Below are 8646 nucleotides of genomic sequence, written 5' to 3' on the forward strand. Positions count from 1 at the left end.
CGCAGGTGTTGAGACGACATCAACGAAGCGGAAGTGGTACACATGCCTATGGAGATATCAGTTCATGTATATATAGAATATGGGGAGACATACCATACATTGTATACATGCGCAGAAGGCCTTCTGGCCTTATTTTAAACGCTTGATCTTAAGAACAGCTCGAAAAGAAAAGAAAATGTACAATATCAGTAAAATACAGTAAGATCACTGCCTTTTTATTAACTTTTTTTTACAATGTTTTTTTTTGTTTTGTTTTTGTTTTGTTTTGTTTTTTTGTTTTTTTTTGTTTCTTGCTTTATTTACAATTTGAAAAAAAATTCGTCAAATTTAGAAGAAAAGGAAAAATAAATTCAAATTCAAACAAAAACTTAGTGACTCTCTTTGAGGGTGGCCTTCTTCATGCCTAATGATATTAGTATAAGGCAGTGATGGTAGGCGCCATAAATCTGGTTCCAAAGTAGGGAAGCCACATGAAGGAAAATCAACAGCATTGTCCTAGACAATGGTTTAACATATATAATATAAAATGCATTGAAGCCGACATTCGAATATTGGATAATTTAGAAAATATGTATGGAATATTTTGAACAAATGCAACTATTCATAAGAAATTTGAGGTGCTTGTGTAACTATAGGGACGGAAACACACACGAACCCATGTTGACAGAAAGAACATTGCCGTGGTAGCATGATGTATATTTATTGATAATAAACAACAGGTAACGAATGAAAACGTATCATATTGTTTGGATTTCTTACATATTCAAGTGTCATAGTAGGTCAATTTGACGTTTATTATACAGAGATATGCGTTAGTCAATATACCATAAGCAGAATGTTGCTTTTGAATATCGTTCTTTCTTTGACCTATGATATACTGTATGTATTATAGTGATTTGATCATGAGTTCAGCAATATAAAGACGCCCAGTGAAAAAGCTGAAACTGAATGAGACATATATTGTGTCAAGCCTGTTAGCCACCGCACGTGTTTGGTATTACGAAAGTAACAGTAGAATATATTGGCTGGTGTTTATCATAGCCTACAGTACTATAACAAAGGATATGACTATAACACACGGGAAGTGATGCAATCACAATATACCAAGTTATAATTGACACGTTGTCAAGTATACACATGTATAAATAAAATGAAGAATCAATAGAGTTACCTATCGTCATTTTTTAAGCCTCACGGCCATCTTCACAAAACCTCGCTTGGTTCTTTTACTATTCTATTACCTAATGACCCCGGGGTATTTAGTCTCTTGTTTTTATGTAGTATGATAAATGAAGTCATTTGTAGACTGTGTTTTGATTATTGACCCATGCTTGTCCGGCATAGAATTGCAAGATGACAAGAAAAATATATATCTGCAAAACGATCCTGTGAGCTTAAATAAATCAATTGATATTATAACTTATATTTATACAAATACAATTTCCCACAGGTGCATAATGTACAGGTAACAATCTCAGAATGTTTTTCTTGAATAATAATTAAATAAGTATTTATATAATAATCCGAATTTTTATGTTAATGACCGTAGCGACTAAACAACAACTGTTCTGGATACGCACTGAAAAAACTAGATGATCTGACAACACGGGAACATTGTACGACGTTTACTTGCCGAAATATACGCAATTTAATTCCAATCTAAACCGCCACACAACTTCAGGTCGCCATCTTTGTTCAAATCAAAGCATCTGTGCGTTTGAAAGAGTCAGTACTGCAAAGCTTCTAAACGATCTTGTGTGATGCAAATTTTAGATTATAATAGAAACGAAATGTGAATTTTAAAATGATTTGATTTCAATTCTTTATGCTTTAGGTTAGCGAATCGTAGCAATTATTTACGATGAAACTTTAATGTTGCACTAAATACTGATCACAATATTTTCATTTAGACATTTTTTATTTCTTTCACTTCAGTTCCTTTTAAGTGGTAATTAGATTTCCCAATAAATTCGCGGGAAATGAATTTGATGACGTAACCGGAAGTCCACATGCTATTAGAACGTGACCCGGAAAACATGCATGACGATAATAAAAACAGAAGATCATTGAACATTACTGGATTTTTCGCATTTTTTGAGACACCAATGTGCTAAATTGCAACAAAAGGTAACACTGATTTTGTTCATAGCTATCGTTTCAAGTAAAACGAACAGTTATTACGAAAATAGCAGTATTTGCTTCACCTAGTTGGGCTAGACCTACTTTCGTTTTCCAGTTTACAGTTATGGCCATATCAAATAATTCATCTTCTCAACCCTAGTCGATCTTATTACTTATCCGCGGTTTTTCTATTAGAATATGTGTACTTCTCATGTACAGTGCATCTTTGTTTAAAATTGTCTGGTCTGCAGGTCTGATCTGACTCCCTCAGCTGACCCTGATTATGACCATAGGGCCATGCTACTATCGTATTCTTTTGTAAACACCTCATAATAAATGTATCAACGGCAGAATCGTCTGGATTACTACAACTTTTACCTTTTAAATACTTTAATATATAAATACTTATTACCGGTTAGCTTGTAATAATAATAATAAATCATGGATTGTTATAGAATCGGTCACTTCATCACAGACAATATAATCATGTAATCTAATCTCGGTGTCTAAGACAACACATCTAAGTTTGACACGTGTCCACTCTTCTCCGACAGCCACACTTATGTCCATAGATTTTATACAGGTAAGTTGATGATTAATTCAGGTCATTCATAGAGAAAGTATGATACACATCCACCCTATCAAACCCAGGTCGGATAAGTATATATACGTATATATCCTGATGACGATTATCAGGGTACCGACGAATACTACACTCGGAGTTATGTGGTTTTCCTGGTCTTTATGCGTCATCAGAGCATTATTCGACACGATGACCAATTCTAATATCGGGGGTGTTCTAAGCAATATATCTGTCATACTTCCTTATAAATCCCTATATAATGAATCTAAAATCACTATCAAAGCATCAGGTGGTAAAACGGACACTTGGAAGGGTTCCTCTAAATAATATTTTGATTCCTACAATGTAAGTATTATCTTTCAGCCGTCAGAAAATATTAATGTTAATATTTTAATACAGTTGATGTATAGAGGATATTGAATGATTTCCGAAGAATGACATGATATCGATATTGTTGTTATTTGTCATGATCGTATATTATCACTAGTGTTGACATAAGCAATGAGGATATGAATTTTTTATAAGGTTGATAATTTCTTATTTATAATGTCTTATATATTGTAAACGTAGTAAATTTTGCGCGCTCAGTGTTTTCAAAATTTTTGCGCATTGATAAATTGGTTCTCCCAAATTATTGTCTAGATAAACGGTATACAAAATTCCACAGGTAAATATATACATACAAAAAACAGATGTAGTAGATTTCTATATTAGATGGCAATAACTATCTTTATCAAAATATAAAGTACATGAGTAATGGGTTGATATTAATTCTATAGCAATGAATCTTGGTTAAATACTATCAGTATAAAGGAGTTATCATGAATTTGAATTGTTTTCTTTTTTCAGCTGTGCTTTACCGAGATGATACTACCATGGAATGTCCGATTGGTCAGCTGTTTCCTGTGTGTAGTTTGTTTATCAGCTGTGTACACGTCAGGACAATTGTCCAATCAGCAAAGTCCTTACTACAATAACAATTTAAATAATAAGCAAAATATCAATAACAACAATCCAAATTCATTAACTTCTCCAAATTCATATCACGGTTCAAATTCATACAACAATCCAAATTCATACAACAATCCAAATTCATATAATAATCCAAACTCATATAATAATCCAAATACATACAATAATCAGAATTCATACAATAATCCAAAGACATATAGCAACCCAAATTCATACAATAATCCAAATGCATACTACAATCCAAATTCATATCAAGGGATGTTAAACAATCCAAACTATTACGGAAACAGCTACAACCCAAACAGCTTTTACGGCGCCAACTACTTGCCAAATAATTACAATTGGAACAGTTACTATGGGAACCCTTACGGATGGATGCCATTTCCTCCTACTTATCAGCAAGGTTACTATGGACAACCGTTACCTTGGCACGGTAACCAAGGATATGCTTACTCTAGTCACCCTAGGAAGGTGATCCATTCAATGGCTGTCGTACCAAACATGTACAGTTTTCCAGTGTACGGATATAGTTACCATGGTGTGCCATACGGAGGGACCTAGTTACCAACGTTATTGGCGTACCCATCCAATCCACACACAATACGGATACAACAATCCACAAAGTCCATTTTACTACGGCCAACGACAAGGAGGCCTGCTGGGCAACTGGTGTAAGTATCGTGCTTACTTTTATTGCAGATAATATATTGATCCTATGCCATGCCAAGTCATAATATCATCGTTACGTAACGTTAAAGCCACAATAGTGTGGTATATTAGTCTATTATACAATGCAACTTCTATCAAAACAAGTTGTACCCGATTATCCATTATCGTGTTTCTCTCAGCAGTAGGGTATCGTTATGTTAAGTTAAAGCAACAAAATACTTGTCCATTATACAATAACAACCAGAGGGAGGAATATCGACTGTGGTATACTACATGACCTACATGGAATACCATCAAATACAACAAGTAAATAGGAACTGGGATAATTTAACAGTGAGGGCAATCAGGTAATTAAACAATCGTCTGACAAACTATCATCTGAAAATCTACCAGACAAGCTTTCCGAACTCTGCACGAATACAGGAACCGTAGAAATTGTTACATCCTATTTTGACACACCAACAGAAGCGTGTATTAAGCGTTAACACGGATTAACGCAACTTTTCGATAAATACCTATCAACGTAATATACATGTCAGGATAATTACAGGTACGATTATGTAAAAACGGTAACAAATTCCTTGTCCACGTGGGCGCTAATCATGTACCTGTCTCGTGGACAGTGTATTATTGTTTAAATTTTGGACGCGAATAAAACAATGAAGTGACTTCTACACCCGAAATTTAATTCACATTTTAGCTTAATTTTTCTCAGTGTTAGGCAGATATAACAGCCTGGATATTCTTCAATTTTGTTTAATTTAATTTGCATTCTGGTACTATAATTTCCCTCTTTTAAAGCTCTGTATATTATGGCTATGAGCATTATTTAATGTTTTTAACATTTCATTGTGTGAGCAAATACTGAACAAACCTGTCGAACATATGCTAATTAGAAATATAAATTGATATAAGAAAGCACATAGATAAAAAAAAACAATAGATTAGATCATATATGCGTTGATATAACAGCAAGCAAAACTACACCTGACTTAATATCAACTATATATCTTAAATGCTCCAGTGTTCATTAACAATTCTACGTTTGTCATATTAAAGCATGTTTATATAGTTTAGTATTAACATTATCTGCATCTTCATTTAAATGTTACAGTATATCACTGACAATTCTATATGGTTTGTTCTTTTTCTTATTTCTAGGGCCACTACTTCTCCTCATACCGTTCCTATTTCTGAACTGAGTGACAACAAATCCATCAAACCGGATATGACGTCGATGATAAAATCGTCCTATATGGCGAGATTTCCGACTGTCTTAAACTGGATTCGACAATGAGGACTAGATTTGATGACATTGATCAAATTCAATTGACACTGTTAAAACCAAGGTTACGCAATATTTTATCTATATGTGAATGTTAAATGCATGTTGAAATTTTATATTTTGTTATTAGAGGGAAAATAAAACAGAGAAAACAAAGGAACTTTGTCTGTAGTAAACTGTGTTGTGTTGTTTAGAAAAACTGTTTTGTGCACTATTGGTCACACTGATATTGTTGCCCGTTTTTCTAGATATTAAGCCTGTTCACTTCTACACTTCTAGAAATGTAATACATTCTAGAAAGACAAGACTTATGGATGGTTCAGTTTATCGACGGTATTACTAAGAGTAATTCTATTTTTAATGCTTCACTTTTGAGGCAGTTAATTACGGGAAAATATTAATCATAAGTGTCGCGGAAAGCTCACTGAAGGTGTGTTATTCCATAACGACAATGCTTCCGTTCACAAGTCTGTCATTGTCATAGCTGTCATTCACGAGTGTGGCTTTAGATTGATTGAGTGTCAGCCTTATAAACCTGATCTTGCTCCATCAGACTTTCATCTATTTCCAAAACTTAAAGCAACTATTTCAGGCACCCACTTTCAGTCCGATGATGACGTCACAAATGCAGTGACTTTCTAAACAGCCAAGAAAAGGTGTTCTATAAAATATCACTAAGGCCCTTAAACACCACTGGGCAAAAATGTATAGATAACGAAGGGGATTATGTTGAAAAATAATACAATATGTCCGATAAAATTCAAATCCTACAATATGAGGCACGCAACATATCAATCAACCTTCGTACATTGAATTTGGAACGTAAAAGCAGTAATTCAGTATCAGTGTAACTCTAAGCTTAAGTTTAGTGATAAGCACATTACCTTTCTGTTATGTCAGTAATCGACTAAACAGAAACATATATAGGTGGGATTATTAATTATGTAATACAATGACTAATATGCTAATTCTGTAAATTTGTGATGGAGCGGGGCCACAACTTCCCATTGAAGCACTAATTGGTGTTTAACATCAACGAAGGTCAAGAACAGAGTTCACAGGCAGGGTAAGCAAAAGTCGAAATGGAAATGTCAAAATTGAGGTGGAACCTCTTGTAAATAATAGTTTACTGAAATGTCAAACTGAAGTAAAACCTCTAGTTCGTGTTGACTTATCTATAGCACAGAGAATAGTTTACTGTATGATTGTCATACCAAATATATATACCATGATGTTCCATAAGGTGAAAGTTACTGCTAACCCAACTAATCCTCACACGATACAGATAAATTAACACCAAAAGTCCATTTTAATACGGCTTCCAACAAGGAGGCCTACTGGGCAATCGGTGTAAGTATCATGCATAACTTTAATTCTGATTACATGGTAACCAAATGTCATGCAAAGCCAGTGTTTTATCGTTACGTTAAGTTAAAGCTACAATATACGTGTGAAATATTTGCCCATTATACAATGCACTTATGTCAAAACAAAACGTACATGATTATCCGTTATCCAAGCAGTGTGGTATCGTTATGTAAAGATAAAGCCACAGGATAGTTGTCCATTTTACAATATCAAACAAAAGTAGGAATATCGACTGTTGCATCCTACATGCAATATATGGAATATAATGGGGGCCGCGTTGACCGGGTGGTTAAGGTGTCCCGATACTAGCCCTCCACCTTTGGGTTGCGAGTTCGAAACCCAGGGGGGCAGTTGCCTGGTACTGACGGTGGGCGGTGGTTTTCCTCCGGGTACTCCGGTTTTCCTCCACCTCCGAACCCTGGCGCGTCATTAAATGATCATGGGTGTTAATAGGACGGTAAACAAATCAAACCTAAATGAAAAATCGAACATAACAAATTACTACGAACTGGGCTGACAAATGTGTGATGAATTATCACCTGAAATCATGCCAGACAAAGCTTTGCCGTCTCTGCTCTAGCACACTCACCAGGGAAGTGTGGATTTGGACACATATGCAGAATGATTATTTGACATTTGGATGGATTACCTCAGCTTGTTGCTAAACATCGTGATCTGTGAATATCTAAAACGTCATTAACATATTATGATGATTACAGGGACGCTTATGTAGAATCGCTAACAAATTCTTGGTCCACGTTGGCGAGATGCTTACCTCGATTACAGCGTGTTATTGCTTGAACTTGTAAATTAACGAAGTGTCTTCTACAACTGATATTTTATTAAGACTTCAGCTTCAGTTTTATCGACCCTTAAGAGAGAAGACATCCTGGATATTCTTTTTGAAGACACATATTGCAGTGATAAGCGGTGAAAACATAAGATTTTTCAATAGAAATATAAGAATTTGCAATGAAAAGTTTTACCTTTTTTGATAAATCAGAGCGAACCTTTGTATTCACCTCATTAAAACTTGCCGATATTTCCCATCAAAGCGAGGCTATTTTTCTGTTTTTCTGAAATATTCAGACTAGCTTTTGACATTAGCTTTTCATTCACAGAAACTCCGATAACAGCAGAAAACGCTGAAATTGCAGTGATCACCCTTTCAAAATGACGCTGTCAAGTTGACGTGGAGCAACGTCAGAAAGAGATGACGTCATGAATTATGTTACTCTTACATACTACTGTTACTATCATAATACCCGCACTTTTTGACAGTATTAATTTGTCAATGTTATTGATATGTTTTTTTTTTATTATTCTCTATTTACTATTTTTTTTGTAAAACGTTTCATCACTTTAAGGCCATTGAATTCATCGAAACCGAAATAAATTATAAAGCATTTTTCAAAGGGTGATATCGAAGATTTAACCTCATTCGTGTCCATGGACCTTTCTGCGGCAAATGCATCTAAACATAATTGCCATCCCTGTTTCTATCGTAGGTGCTTAATAACATTAATTGGACATGGTGTATGTGGTTAGCCATTGCAGTTATTAATGAAAGCTATCGCTCGGATCAATAATTGACGTATCCAATCGACATTTGATAGGTGTGATAGCACACATTAACTGGGGTATAATA

General features: G+C 34.7%; 1 long non-coding RNA gene across 1 annotated transcript; it reads left to right on the forward strand.

The window, feature by feature from the left end:
* The first annotated feature begins 2915 nt into the window (after window positions 1-2915).
* On the forward strand, window positions 2916-5806 carry LOC117321958. Its single transcript, XR_004531438.1, has 3 exons — window positions 2916-3049; window positions 3554-4347; window positions 5507-5806. It is a non-coding gene; the product is annotated as an uncharacterized LOC117321958 (long non-coding RNA).
* The last annotated feature ends 2840 nt before the right edge of the window (window positions 5807-8646 follow it).

The sequence above is a fragment of the Pecten maximus genome, chromosome 2 (assembly GCF_902652985.1).
Source record: "Pecten maximus chromosome 2, xPecMax1.1, whole genome shotgun sequence".
Lineage (NCBI taxonomy): Eukaryota > Metazoa > Mollusca > Bivalvia > Pectinida > Pectinidae > Pecten > Pecten maximus.